At 45.1% G+C, this 15,550-nt stretch overlaps 1 protein-coding gene across 2 annotated transcripts in view; it reads right to left on the minus strand.

Moving 5' to 3' along the window:
• The window catches only part of COPS4 (COP9 signalosome subunit 4), a 785,196-nt gene that overhangs the window by 213,759 nt on the left and 555,887 nt on the right, over positions 1 to 15,550 (minus strand). The gene's annotated exons all lie outside the window — the stretch shown is intronic.

Here is a 15,550-nt window from a genome sequence, read left to right on the forward strand (position 1 = left end):
GGAGACCCACGCGGTGGGCCCCGCCGAGCGGTGCATACACCCCCCGCCTCATCGAACAGATGTAGGCCACGAACTCCTGTGATAATTAAGGGGGCGGGGGCGTTACGGACGAATTAGACATCGCCCCTTTAAGAGGAGACGGAACAATGGAATGAGGGAGGGGAGGGAACACAAAAGAGAAAGCGGTTGGTGTAGGAATAATAAAGAGGATAGACGTGGAAGCCTGTGTCCGTGATTCTTGTGTGCATGTGTGTAGACAGAACACAACACTTTCCAGGAAAGCTCTTTCAATTGTCCTGTAGCTGAACTGGGAAAACGTAGGTATTCTCTGCCCAACCCTGAACACCACAGTGCCCACTCTGAAACTACGTGCACAGGTTCCTGTGTTAACTGGAGCTGCAGGAAATTGTTCTTTTCCTCAGCCGTCCTCTTCTGCTACATGAAAAATGGTGCTCAATTTAACAAAGCCCTGCTACAATTAGCCCTGCGTGTAAAGCTAGGTGCAACTGAAGGGGGTAGGGAAGACAACGCGGCGAAAGTACTTGATGCAGCTTCTTACCTTTTATAGCCTGACCACTGCTGCAGTGCACATATTGCTGCCTTCTCTGCAACCCCTACTCCCCAGATCAGTTCACTTGGTTGCAGTACTACCATGTCTGCACACAGGATTCCAACGGTTTCTTGTTAAGCTACAATGGCACAGTGCCACCTACTGGGAAACACTGGGAAATTCACAAGCAACTGTTGTGTGCTGCCTGCTTAAATGATTCGAAAGAAAATACATGTGCCGTATGTACATGATTTAACTGCGTAAAATGAGCCAACTTGAACCTTATCTGGAGGAGTGGGTCAAACAGACTTACCAACGCCTATTCTGGACCTCTTGAATTTTTCCTGAATCCACCAGGGATAAAGTGAGCTTTGGACCAAGTTTTATATTTTGAGCACTTACCCCCAAATTGATATTCTTTTTCAAGTCAGGCCCTGCGGGGTAGACTGACAGTGTCCCGGGCGTAGCGGCACTCAGGTAATAAAAAATAAATGTAAAAAAAAAAACCATTCATATCCCAGGCGTGACTGCTGTGTGAAATAGTCCTTTATTGACACATCAGTTTGTACAAAGAGGGCAGCAGCAAAAGCACAGGAATGACACATTTCACCCCACACGGGCTTTGTCTGAGATACAAGTGAAAGAAAGGACTGGAAATATATAGGAAACATTAAACATTGTGGTACTTCATCGCTGGTTTTTGAATCATTGCCACTAGCATGCTAAGTGAGAGCCTTCATGTACAAGTGCCGCCATTTTGGAATGTGCTGAGTTACATCAGTGTCAGTATCCCGGCAGCATAAAATTCAATTAAGCATTGATCACTAGGCATAGGAGGTATAAAAGATCTAAAAACACTCCATAATTCATGTAGTCATTCACTAAATGTTTAAGTGTGTAAAGTGCAAGATGCAAGTACATTCTCCAATATGTTGCAGATGTTACTTTAAAGATAATCGGCGCTCAATGCATAGGAGTTAGCATTTCACATTGGCTCAAAGGCATGCTCCCTAGTGGGTGGCCTATATGTCTTAGTAACTCATTCAGGCGGGTGTCTCAAATGTGTGCCTGCCCTCATAGTATATAAAGTGCAGATATTATTTAAAACATATATTGCAGAGATAGTGCAGGGTAACATAGGCAGTAGAAACCCTCACAGGTGCCTATGTTCCTCTTGTCTACGCATTAGGCCAATGTTTAATATATACAATATATCCTTTTATCCTATTGCGGATCACTGTTAAGGAACTATAAGTCATAACTGCAATTAAATTGTCAGTTAACGCTTAAGGGTGACAGCATACTCTGCGTTTATAAAAATGAAGAAGTACTATAGAGACTATGGGGACACATCCCAAGTGGGCAATGTTCATACAGCTATTTGCTGATCAAAAAAACTTTGCAAGGCACTAAACGCATATTAAACAATGACAACTGGCAAATGAATTGTAGCGGGTATATATAAAACCCTGCTACCGGTCACTGGCAGCAAACCCTTGCGGGCGCCAGTGCCTTATTTGTCAATTAACGTGCAAGGTGCTAGGGAGACAAGGTAGAGTTATCCCAAGTGGGCTAAATATATAGAACAAAATATTGATCTAAAAGACACCAGATAATGAGAACTATCATTTTAAAAAGATCTTAGTTAGCCAATGAGTCTGCAGGTGCCAATATCTATTGTGGTTCAAAAGTGCTACGTGTTTTCGTAAACTGTTTACGTGATCTTAAGTGCAAATTGTCTATTTAAAGTGCAATGTGCTTTTTAAACTCCTAGCGAACTAATATTCATATCTCAGCATATGTGGCCAAACATTGTACCAAATCCTCTTATATTCTAAAGGTGTGTGCACATGACAAAGTCAACATGCACAAGAAATGTGCAGAGTGCAAAAACAATAAAAGCATAAAAAAATCATAGCCAAAAATATTTGAAAAAATATAAGAAAGATATTCGAGAAACATGTTCAAACACCACATTTTGTCAATACTGGAAAATAGTCACGACATTTCTCCAAATATATTTTTTTCTCAGAGTCTTATAACATTCAGTTGAAACATCTTAGTCTCCCATGAAAACAAAGTTCTTTGTCTCAGTTGTGACCTGCAGGAAACTTGGTGTTGTAGTCCACTATATATCAGGATTCCATTTGTCTACGTTTCCTTAATCTATCCCCTCTTGGATGTGCCGTCAGTGTCAATAGCAAACTATTTAAAAGAGCCAATATTGCCCTGATGTGTGTCTTCAAAGTGTTTGGCAGGGGGATAGGCCATGTCCAGATTCTTTATTTCTCGCAGATGCTGCAGGATGCGTAGCCTTACTTCTAATTTTGTGCTACCTATGTACCACAAGTTACAAGCACATGTAATAACACATGGCAAATTGTGTAAAGCATTGGAGTTACTCTTTAATTGTGACCTCAATCTTAGTCCGAGGATGAATGTACCTTTGTGTGTTGGTTCCAAAATGGCATGCTTTACACTTTGCACATGTAAAGAAACTAGGTATACTTTTTAGTTAGCCAACTGGCTGTGGTTTGTGTATTCGTCAGTTGAAACATGCTGGGTGACAGTCTTGTCTGTATGGAAGGATGCTTTCTGTAAGTAACTGTAGCATTTGATGGCAAATAATGACGGATATCCTTCTCTTTTGAGCAGGTGCCAATATTTGTTAAAAATTAGCTTGGTTTCTTTTGCTCCTGAATTATAAGTGGTAATAAATCTGATTGTCTCCTTTTTCTTGTGCAGGTTTCATTTGAGAATTTTCCTTAGCAAGTATTGTTTCCCTTGTTTTATTGCTGCTACGATCATATGCTTTGCTTATGGTGCACTTTCAATATCCCCTCGCCAAGAATCTTCCTGCTGCTCTTTTGGCGTTAATTTCCCAAACTGATTTTTCACTGCAATTTCTCTTAATTCGAAGGAACTCGCCATATGGGATACTGTTCTTGAGGCAAGTGGGATGTGCGCTAGTTGCATGCAAGACAGTGTTGGTACTAGTGTCTTTCCGATGCAATTCCGTAGTGGTGGTGATATTATTCTCACTTTAATGTCTAAATAGATCACTTCTGACCAATGGTGATGTTCAGTAAATTTGAGGTTTAAGTGTTCCTGATTTAAACTGTCAAAAAACATCATCCACTCAGTCTCCGTCTCATTCCATATAATGAATAGGTTGTCAAAGTACCTTTGCCCGAGACGACGTCTCAGTTTGTCTCTTTTAATCTTCATTTGAGAATAGGGCTTCTTCCCATGCACCCATATACAGATTGGCGAACGTTGGGGCTACCGCAGTGCCCATGGCAGTTCCTCAAATTTGATTGTAAAAGACCTGATGAAACATTAAAGTGTTGTGGGTCAGGATGAAGGAAAGCATATCCTGTAGCATCTGCAAGTGTTCCCGATAACTAAGGGATTGAGTAGACAAAAACCTTTTGACTGCTGCAAGACCTTGCGAATGTGAGATACAAGTATATAGGGAGACCACATCTAACGTTACTAGAAGAAAATTGTGATGCTAAGGAATGTGGGCAATCTGGTTAAGAAAGGCTGTGGTATCCTTTGTATAAAATGGTATTGTGTCCACAAAGGGGAACAGAAAAGTGTCCACCTATTTAGATGTATTTTCCAATAGTGAGTCAATCAACGCCACTATCGGCCGTCCTGGTGGTCGGGACATAGATTTGTGGATTTTAGGGATAAAATGTAAAATCAGCATAGTTGCATGATCTTTGGTCAAGTACTTTCTTTCCCTTGATGTTGATAAGACCTTGTTCATACCATATTAGTTTTCATCATATTACACCTTATATTGAGGATATGGATCGCAAGATAGTTTTACATAGCTGAGAGTGTCTTAATTGTATCATTGCTTCCCTCTGGTAGTCTTTGGTGTTTCACACCACAACATTGCCACCTTTGTTGGATGATCTCACCATAATTGACCTGTCGACCTGTAAATCTTCAATTGCCGATTGTTGCAACTTGGTTAAATTAAGTTTGAATTTCATCGTTTTAGATTTGGTTGCTAAGACTTTAAAATCATCAATAATAAGGTCTTCAAATAGGTCTATTGTTGGGCAGTTGACTTTTGAGGGATTAAGTTTAGACTTAATTCTCATGCTGCTGGGAGCTGCTAAATTGGTATTGATGTTAGTAGGCAGCTCTGTTGTCCATTCATCTTGGGCTTCAAGCCATACATTGGATATTCTCTCATCTTGCCCCAACATATTCAGATACCCGAGTGCAAGTATATCCCGAATGCAGAGTTCAGATGGAGTGGATTCCAAATCGGGAGTGTTGGTATAGTCACTGTTAGCATAACATTTGGCTAATCTTAATTTCCGAATAGAGATCAATCCTCAGTTGGGGGTAATCAAATTTGGCAGTTGGCCAAAACGAGAGTCCTTTCCCAAGAACTTCATGTTCTGCTTTTGTCAGTATTTGTTCTGATAAATATATCACTTGCATGGCATCGTTAGATATTGGCTCTTCTTGTTTTTTGCCAGAGCGTGTCAGACGGCCTGCTGACTGGTCCCCTCTTTTTCTTCCTTTGTCCCCTTGTTGTACCCCTCTTGCTTGTGCTTGGTTCAAGGTGGCTTTGCCTTTGTTTTGATTTTGTCCTTGTGTTGTCCTGCCCACCAGATGTAAAAGTCTAATTTCTTCTATATTATTAAGTCTAATAGGAGTTTCCTCATTGCTGGAATTGAGATATCTGTTGAAGTGCTCGCAGTTTCATCTGTATCCGATTGCTAAAACAGAATCCCAGGCGATCTTTATGTGCTGAAATGGTCCTTTATTTAAACATTATCGGTGGACATGAGGGCAGCAGCACATAGACATGAACAACGCGTTTCACCCTAATCAGGCTTGTTCGGACTATTTTGTTCCCTGACATAAGACAGGTAATTAGGTCTAAAATGTTTAAATGTTTTATACTTGAACGCCCTTTGCTATGGTTTACAATTGCTACATCCGCAATATGAATTTAATATAATATTTTAGGTGTCTTAGCCCAAATTAACATATTACGTCCTAGGGCGTCTAACATTAATGTAGATTAGGGTTATGGGCCTTGGGGATGATCCACACATAGTAGGCTTAGTTTGTGTCTTTTAGGACTGTTAAGTTGGATTTCTAAATCAGCCCAGGTGGACAGATTTTAGGAGGCCACCTTAGTTGTGGTGACCAGGGAGCTCAGAGTTAAGCCAAAACCCAATCAAGGTTGCAGTGGAGAGAAATCAAAGCTTATCGTCTCAGGAGAGTGGAGTGTCGTCCGGGACCCTTAATGAGTCCACACCGAATAACATAATTCAGCTTAGACAAGACAGTTATGAAAATACAGTTATTTATTTAGGCCTTTAGAACGCACTGAAAAATTAAACTATCAGGCAGTAATAACAAAATCTATATTTAAAAGGGAAAATGTGTGCGTTTGTGGCAAAGCGTTGTTCCTTATACAATTCCACATCGTTTCACCAATCTGCACCACATTTTGCATAGTTAAACGTTAGGACCCTCTAGGACATGACTGGCTACATAACATTTGGATACCCCACCGCTATCCCCAGATTTCAGCACTTCACACATGAGATGGTTGCCTGAAATCGGAGAAGCATCAATGGGGTGGTAGAAGGACCGGTACTCAACCCGAAAATGCAGTTTCCGGGACATTTGCACCACAACTAACCGCACCATGCCAGGGTGGGGCAACAGGTGGGGAGAGATCCCAGTAGGCCCCAGTGTGCAGCAGCACACCAACTCTCGCCTCCCCCCAACATCTTCACCAGGGTATGCCAGCAACACACCCATTCTCAGTGCAGTTTACTTCCCTTCGGAGTGCAAGGCGCATCAAGCGATAAGCGGGACCTACAGATCATTGATTTTCAACAATTGATGAGGGTTGTCATGTCTGTCCACAGAAACCGCTTGAGAACAGGTACTTTATGCTAGTACCATATCAAACAAATGGAACACGTTACTTACCTGTAACTATTGTTCTCCAGCATGGATTCACATGCTCATGAATATTCCCCGTCGTAAGGCCGGGAATCCTTGTTAAAAGAAAAACAGTGCTGGAGAAATATACAATCGCCAGTATGTTCATCCACAATACATCATTAAATAACTAACCAGGTGAAAAAGTTAAATAATGCAGATGCAGTTCAAATGATTAGGACCAGTCCCAAGTTCAAGTCTCTATACTAACCCTAAGATGTTTGGGGCCTAGTACAGGTTTCAACACAAGGTTTTTCACTTTTATGTATTCTCTAAAGGAATGCAGCAGACTTGTGGTGGTTATTCAGAAAAGTTTCAAACTATTTAAAGGCTCAGCAACAATTTACCAGAAGACAGGTAAGCTCTCCTCCAGACCCAAAGCTAACCCAGGGGCAGGATACTCGATCCAGGTTTGACGACCAACGGTATGTAAGAGGGAGATAGGAGACTAAAGGCTTTGCACCCAATATTATCCTACGGAGGGGCAGGGAGGGGTGAGCTCAGGCAGAGATACGCTTACTTACAGAAACTCTGATTTTCCCAGGAATCATGATGGGTCGTCTAGAGGTTGCTGGGAGCTCGGTCATCTGTCAGTTAGAGGCTTCTGGTCAGGTGCAAATGCAGGACAAAAGCCCAGACGAAGAAGAAATGAAGACTGACGATGCAGACCTCTTCAGGACACTTCATGGGATGGCGGAAGGAGAGTTCAAGCGATGATCACTGTTTGCAGGGGTCAAGCATACGTACTTACAATCACGGTCTAAGAAGCAGATCCAGGACAGGCTCCGTTGATGTTAGGAAGCTGAAAATTCAGGAGCAGGCAACTTCTGGCACACGCTGGCAACCACCGAGTGTTAGAGCTTGAACGCGGAACAGCAATGGTTCTTGTGAGGTAGCCCACAAGGAAGCTGAGCAGTGCAGGGACACTCCCAAGGAGCTGGATCCTCGGGAAGGCCTCGAGACGAATTGGTCCCATGAGCCCAATGGCTGAAGCATCTTCGAGGGTTTGCGGAGATCAAGAAAAGGAGCAGGGCTTCACTGGGCCAATAGCTGAAGCGCACAGGTAAACTGCAGAAGTCGTCATTGTCTCATCAACAGGCTGCTCTTCTTCGAATGATTCTTGACTTGTACACAGATATGAATGGCGGCTGCAGGGGTCGCCTGCTTATCCAAAACTGGAGTTGAAAGCAAGACCAAGCCCACCAATGGGAATGATCTGCACCACTGAAACTGCCACCAGTTGTCCAATCAGGGAAAAATAAAGCAAAGTAGTCACCAGCTTGTCTTTAGGCACATACACAAGTAACAATAAATCCCAAGTGTAAAAAGCTTGGGTGATTGAAAAGTATTCCCATTGCACTGCAAGGTGATGTGTATAATGTAAAAATAAAGAATTCAAAAGGGAAACAAAGTTTCCCAATATGAATAGTCTGAAGGACTCTTCAGTTTGCTCTTAACAAATTAGCAAAAGGCAAGAAATGTGGAGTAACAGGCTAAAGTCCTTCAAAGGAAGTCTGGACAGGATAAAAATCAAAGCAAAAAGAATGGGTTTCCATAGAAAACGATGGAGGCAAAATTACAAACAGAAAGTTTCTTAGCAAGGACACAGTACATAATTGTTCAGGTCCATAGGGCACTTCACTTGCTAGGTTTTACGGTCCTTGGCTTCCCCCCTCTTATTTTAGGTCAGGGACTTGCCTCTGGTAATGGGCCCACATATAGATAGTGTGGTTAGGAGAGTCCTTGCCTAGACATTACTGTTTTTTATAATATGCTTGGTATCTTAATACTGTGTATTATTACCACACTACTTATTTAAAATGATCGCCTTATGTGTGTGAATTTATTAAAGTACATATTTTCACCAGTGCAGTGCATTTTTCAGAGGTGTGTGGACAAACTGTACCCTTGCGTCAGCATACTACCCATACCCGAGTTTAGCCATGTTGCTCAGACCAAGTTACCTACACTAAGATGTTTGGATATCCTTTTTTCTTCTGTTGATTTAGCCTTGCCCCTAGGTTTAGTGGAAGAAGCATCCTCAGAGGGTGGTACAAAAAACTGTCTTAAGGGGGCGCTGTTAGGCGCAACTAAAATGGCCGCCTGATTGGAGTGCTCCGATCCCGAGGACATCCTTATCATAAATTAATCCTGTTTGGGGCCGCGAAGATAGGAAGCGACTACATCTGCTGTTGCCGGCACTCCTACTGCACGTTGTGTGCAAATCCTGGGTGAAACCGCGGAGGCGCGGCCGAGTTCGGAGCTTCGTTTCGCGGGGCGGCCCGCCCGGCTGACTGCAAGCCGCCCCTGAGATCCGGAAGAGTCACACGCCAGACCGAGGCTCTGCAAACACCGGAGGGCCGTGTGGGGGAGGGGCGCTGATCCCGGCGGCGCTTCCTTGATACGCAGGCCTACGGGCAGACTGTGTGTTGGTGCCGAGGTCCCTGCAAGACGAAGATTGACTGCTGCTACTGCCCACCTCCCGAACAACGGCTGGGTCGACGCACGGTCTCCCACGCAGAGCCCCAGCTAGCTTTGTGGGTCTGCCGCCGATCGGGTTCCGACTGGCGCTACGAAAGCAGGTGAGGGGCTTCAAAGTGCACGGACCCAGCTACATCGGAGCATATATACAGCGTTACTATCCTTCTTGCAGCGCCCGTCAATCGGAGACGATGATTAACGTGGGAGAGCACAATACATCCGTAGAGGGGACTCTGCGTTATATTATACCGGCAAAACCTCTGTGCTGTTAACTTGAGGGTGCTGCTCCTTGTTTTGTCGCTGGGAGGAGGCCTGTACATCTCTACTGATTCTTTAGCAGACCTGCACCATTGGGAGAAGTATGTGATCCGTGGCAATTTGGCTCCCTAACACAGCTGGCCAGACTGCGCCTTAAGTGGCTGGACATTAGTTGCCATGGATGAGCGCTAAAGGCGACCCGACACACTACCAGTAATCCGTTGGAGGGTCGTGAGGAGGCTGGCTGCTGGCGTGAGTGGTGGTAGTCCTCCATATATAAGGACAGGTGCGATCAGAGGCGCTGCTGCCGCGCTGCAGCTCAGCCCCAGACCCACTGTGATACTTTGGTTGGCAGCTCCTATAACGGTAACTTACCTTCAATCTACATTATCAGGCAGGATACATGGGAATATTGCCGCATGCTAGATCAGCCCGGAACCCAGGCAACAACGACTCCTTTGGGTTTTGAGAGTCGATATACCGGCACTCATCGTGTAATGTAACAGAACCAACTGCACGAATGATACTATACCAGCATGTGAACCTGGCCTGACCCAAGTCATCTATCCTTGTTCTGTAAAGACGGCTCATGGGCTGAAACGAGAAGAAAAGCGCAGGGGGAAAAAAAACTGGGCCGATGGACTCCTTTGCCAGCTCCCAACCTCAGGGGACGCCGGCAGCCACAACCATGGAAAATGACATACCTGCTGAGATGGGGCATGACGCCAGAGAAGACCGTCTTATGACCATGGTGCAGAACTGCTTCCTAGCTGTGAATGTCAAGTTAGACGATATTGTTTCGACCATCAGCTCCCTCAAGGCTAGAGTGGACAAGGAAAGCTCTCGCATTAGAGAGGCCGAAAGCAGAATCGGTACTAACGAAGATGCGATAACACAGCATGGCCGGGACATAGCACAGCTTAAAGGTGAACTGCGCAACACTCAAGCAAAATGCGAGGACCTTGAATCTAGATCCAGGAGAAACAATATCCGTGTTGTCAGCGTTCCAGAATCCTTTTGCAAGGGCCCGATGGAGAGACAGGTAGAGGCCCTGTTGAAAACCCTTCTGGGGAAGGAATCCTTCTCTGACCACTTTCTGGTTGAAAGGGCCTATTGTACACTTGCGCCACTGCCCAAGCCTGGGGCACCACCGCGCACGATCATTGTCCGTCACCTCAATTACAGAGACAGAGGCACGGTGCTCAGGCTGTCCAGGGAAAAGGGCTCTCTGCAGTACGAAGGCAACAAAGTCCACATATATCCTGATTTTTCGACAAGCGTCCAGATGCAGCGCAGATCCTACGAACAGGCCAAAAAGCTCTTGAGATTACGCCGTGTCCCGTACGCCCTCATCTTCCCAATGAAATTGCGGATCCAACATGGAGGCAGATCGCATTTCTTTGAGAACCCGGCGGATGCCATTTCGTATATTGAGCCGTCCATCCCCATGCCTCCGGAAGATTATCCACGAGAAATAGGCCCCCGCGACGGGGGGATGACATCCCGGACTCAGCAGACTGAATTGAGATTATGGAAACATCCTGTTCAAGTCATGTGGCTGACCCTCTTGGGTAGAACGGCCCCAGTTGTTATTGTTTTGGAAAAGTTGGGATCGTGAGCCTCTACTGATGGAGGCCTGGCGACTGCGACTAGCGACCCTCGGGAACGTTCCACAGGTTATGGGGGAAGGGATACATCATCGGGTTGGGGTTGATGGTGAGGGTTGGGGGAAGGGCACAAATTGTTGCCATAGTTGGCAAATGTTTTAAAATACAGTGTCAGGTTGCAACAGGTACGACAGTTACGGTTTGTGGCAGGGGCGAACTACTTCACTCATTGATATTGACATTATGCTATGGTACTGAGTGACAAAGTTGTAAATGTTAAACTCCTTTCATGGAACATACGTGGCTTGAACAACCCAATTAAATCTAGGAAAATCGCAGCATATGTTACCAGACATAGCCCCCAGATTATACTGTTGCAGGAGACGCACGCACTAGGGCAGGTTTGCTCCAATTTCCTTTCTAGGTGGGGCCCACTGAGATATTACACTGAATACTCCTCCCAATCTAGAGGAGTCCTCACCGTAATACACCCGAAACTGGGCTTCCGCACTCATGACGTTAAGATTGATCAACAGGGAAGATATGTGTTGGTATGGGGAGAGTTGGCAGGGCGAAATATGGTTTTGGTTAACACTTACAGCCCCAACATGGATGGCCCCGAATTCTATAATGCTATATATAATATGTCGATTGAAGCTGAAATTAGTGCGGTGGTCTGGGGGGGAGATTTCAATACAATCCTTGACACATCTCTTGACAGGTCTACAACGTCATACAGACCCTTAACCCGAGCCGCATTAGCCATACGACAAATAATGCAACAAATGACTATGGTAGACATCTGGCGAGAGTTACACCCCCTAGAGCAGCGCTTCACATTCTACTCATCAGTGCATGATTCAGAGTCTCTAATTGATTACTGGTTAATGAGTTCCACACTTGTCAATATAGTCCAGCATTGTGAGATGTATCCCCGCACTCTCTCAGATCACTCCCCTGTGTCACTTTGAGTGTTGATGAGGCTGTTCCCAGGGCCAGACGCTGGAGAATGCCCCCTGCCCTACTAAGAGACCCGAATGCCTGCAAATCATTGCGTACTGAAATAGAGAAATTTTTTCAACTAAACGAGGGGTCGGTGAAACGGTGCGCCACGTTATGGGAAACATTTAAGGTGTGGGTTCGGGGTGCAATTATGGCTAAAACCACAGGCTTACTTAAAACAGTCAGACAAGAGTTGGACACCACGGAAGCCAAACTCGAGCTCCTGGAGTTTGAATACACCTGTACACATAGTAAGGAGGCCCTTCTAGATATCCACACAACATTGGCAGACTTTAATAAACTTGCTGCAAGGGAGGTACAGTATATGGCTGCCCCGATCCGAGCTCGTAGATATGGGGAAAGTAATAAAGAAGGAAAACTTCTGGCCCAGATGCTCAAGGCCGAACATGGTCACCCCCCTATAGCAGCAATCCAGGCGCCTAGTGGGGACGTAGTAAATGGTGAACAAGAAATTAATGACATGTTTGCTGCATTCTACAAAACATTATACTCTAATAGAGACACCAAAACTAAAGAAGAAATAGCAAGGTACCTGCATGTTATTGATCTCCCGACCTTGACCTCTGATACGCGTATGTTATTGGATACCCCCATAACACTCGATGAAATTACGGAGGCAATAAAAGCGTTAACCACTGGTAAGGCCCCTGGTACTGACGGACTCGGCACCGAAATTTACAAAGAATATCACGACATACTCGGCCCCCCTTTTACTGACAGTGTGGGAAGAAGCAATGGAATGTGGTATACTACCACACACCATGCGAGAGGCAGTCATAACTGTTCTGCTTAAACCTCGTAGACCCCCTCAGGACATGGGGTCATATAGACCCCTTTCGCTTATTAACACAGATGCGAAGATTTTCGCCAAAATCCTGGCCACCAGACTGCTGCCCTATATGCCCATACTGGTGGATCCCGACCAGGCGGGCTTTGTACCAACGAGGTCTACTGCTCTCAATCTGCGCAGACTCTTCGGAGTTATGGCACATATAGATCCGGCGGCAGACGCGGTGGCGGCCTCCCTTGACGCCGAGAAGGCGTTTGATTCTGTCTCCTGGGTCTATCTGTTTCAGGTCCTTGAGAGATTTGGGTCGGGAAGCTACTTTGTCAACTGTGTTAAGCTACTGTAACACCTCCCCGGGAGCGAAAATACTAACTAATGAAACCATGTCGTCCCTGTTTCGTCTGGGTAGAGGCACAAGACAGGGCTGCCCCTTACCCCCAATCCTTTTTGCGCTTACCATAGAACCCATGGCTGAATATGTCTGACAAAACCATGCATGTAGAGGCCTTCGCATGACTGGGAAACCGCAAATCATCTCCCTATATGCGGACGACAGCCTATTATACATTAGGAACCCGGAAGTAAACCTAGGGCCAATCATGTTGGAGGTTGAGACGTTCTCCGAATACTCGGGATACAAAATAAACGTATCCAAGTCGGAACTGTTCCCGCTCACGGCCAGTACTAGAGAAATGTCGGATACACACTGATTTAAATGGTCACCTATACATATCCGCTATTTGGGGATCATGGTTTCAAAAGACTGGAGCACACTGTACACGGAAAATCACGGTGAACTTTTACAATCCCTTACAGCTGAACTACAATCCTGGAATAGGCTCCCCTTATCTCTATATGGGCGAATATCCTTACTTAAGATGACTGTGTTACCCAAACTCCTATATCTCTTTTGCAATATACCGATCTGGCCGGGCAGAGCCTTCTTTAATAAACACTCTAACTACCACTTTTGTATGGGGAGGGAAGACGCCTAGGTTGAAATGGTCCAAAATGATAGAACCCTTTGAAAAGGGTGGGATTGCAGCCCCGGACTTTGAACTTTATTACTTAAAATCTCAGGCACACTTTGCGAGACACTGGTTTGACCCGGAAGACACTGCTCCACACATTCCCCTGGAAAGATTTGCAGCTTCCCCTATAGAACTACAAGCGGTCATGTTTGATCTTAAACGAAAAGAGCCATGCAAATATGACCCTGTCAACGCCACTGTATGCGCATGGTCTATGATATACAATAGGCTCGCCCTTACAACCCCGTATGACCCAGAAGTGCCACTATGAAACTTACCAGCCATAAGCCCCACATTTGATAGGGCCCTCCAGGGTGCTTGGGACCCACAAAAGCAATTTCGAATGCGAGATATGTTTCCGGAAGGGAAATACTGTGCTCTTGACGATTTTATTGGGCCGGTGGGTGGAGATCACCTTAAGCGATTTCAGTTTCATAGAATGAGGGCTGCCTTTGCCGCTAAATGGCCCTCGTTCCCAGAGGAACCGGCCACACATGAATGTATTGCAGCCATGACAGAACCGGGTGGACATAGTAAAAGTCTGTCTGCGCACTATAGCCTTATTCAAACACACTCCAAGTCAAGCAATGATATTAAAGGGAACTGGGAACGGGACCTGGGGACTGAACTGGGTGAAGACACGTGGTTGAGATACTGCCAGTTGACCAAACATGTATCCATGAACTCAGGGCTTCGGCTCATTCAGTTTAAGGTTCTTAACCACCTACAATATATCCCAGCTAAATTAGCTAAATTTGTACAAGGTCACACAGGAAAATGCCCTAAATGCGATGCCCCTGATGCAGACTCTTATCATATGTACTGGGCCTGTCCACCGGTCACTGGATTCTGGGGGGGAAGTGGCGGAGATGCTGGAAGACATCACGGCGATACCTGCCACACCTTCCCCACTGAAATATCTCTTTGGGGATATCGGTAAAGCCGCTACCACCACTAGACGATTATTTAACTTGGCATGTGTGGTTGCAAAACGTAATATACTGAAATGTTGGAAATCAGAACATCCTCCAAGGCGGCTGGACTTTTTGAAAGACTTGTCAATGATTAAAGAACTGGAGGAACAATTTATTATAACATTGCCATCGAGATGCCGTCCCAAAGATATATGGGCACTGTTCAGGCTATATTTATGTGATATGTTATCTGATGAAGAAGATAATCCGACGTTGCCGCTCTAGTACTGTTATGCAATGTGAAAACGTGCAATCTATACTGTTAATATGTGTATATGTTGTTGTGATCGATGTGCTTCGCCAACTGCCAACCAGTTTAGTACTGTTGAACTCTCTGAACAAAAATTTAAAAAAAACAAAAAAAAAATGTCTTAACAGGCGTGAATGCTGGTATGAGCCACCTTTGAGGCATTGGGGTTGCCCCTAGTACATGAAGAAGGCAAACTTCATGTACTAAGCCTTGACTGGGCCCTCCCGGACACAAACACGCTCAAGATTGAGTCTCCATGCCTGGATGCAGAACAAAAGGGAACATCACCTACCTTGTCTCTTCTTGGCGCAAGGTGCTTGAGGTGCTAAAAAAGGTCTTCCTACAGCACCTACCATTTCTTGAACACCTGGTGTGAAAATCACAGGTCGTGCATGCATCCCAGCAATGTTCGGGCCGAGGCACTCTAAAACATATGGCGGGTAGATCCTGTGCTGAAGTGGTAGCACAACTGAACATATATGGGGAAGAACCAACGAGTGTCCGGGCGCAGCCCAAAACAAAAAGGAAGAAAATAATTAATGCTGTTTTGCACTTTGCTGTTCAGCCTCCCCCTTTTGTGCAGAAAAGCGGACTG

Source organism: Ambystoma mexicanum, chromosome 6p (genome assembly GCF_040938575.1).
Source record: "Ambystoma mexicanum isolate Mex_15411 chromosome 6p, UKY_AmexF1_1, whole genome shotgun sequence".
Taxonomy (NCBI): Eukaryota; Metazoa; Chordata; class Amphibia; order Caudata; family Ambystomatidae; genus Ambystoma; species Ambystoma mexicanum.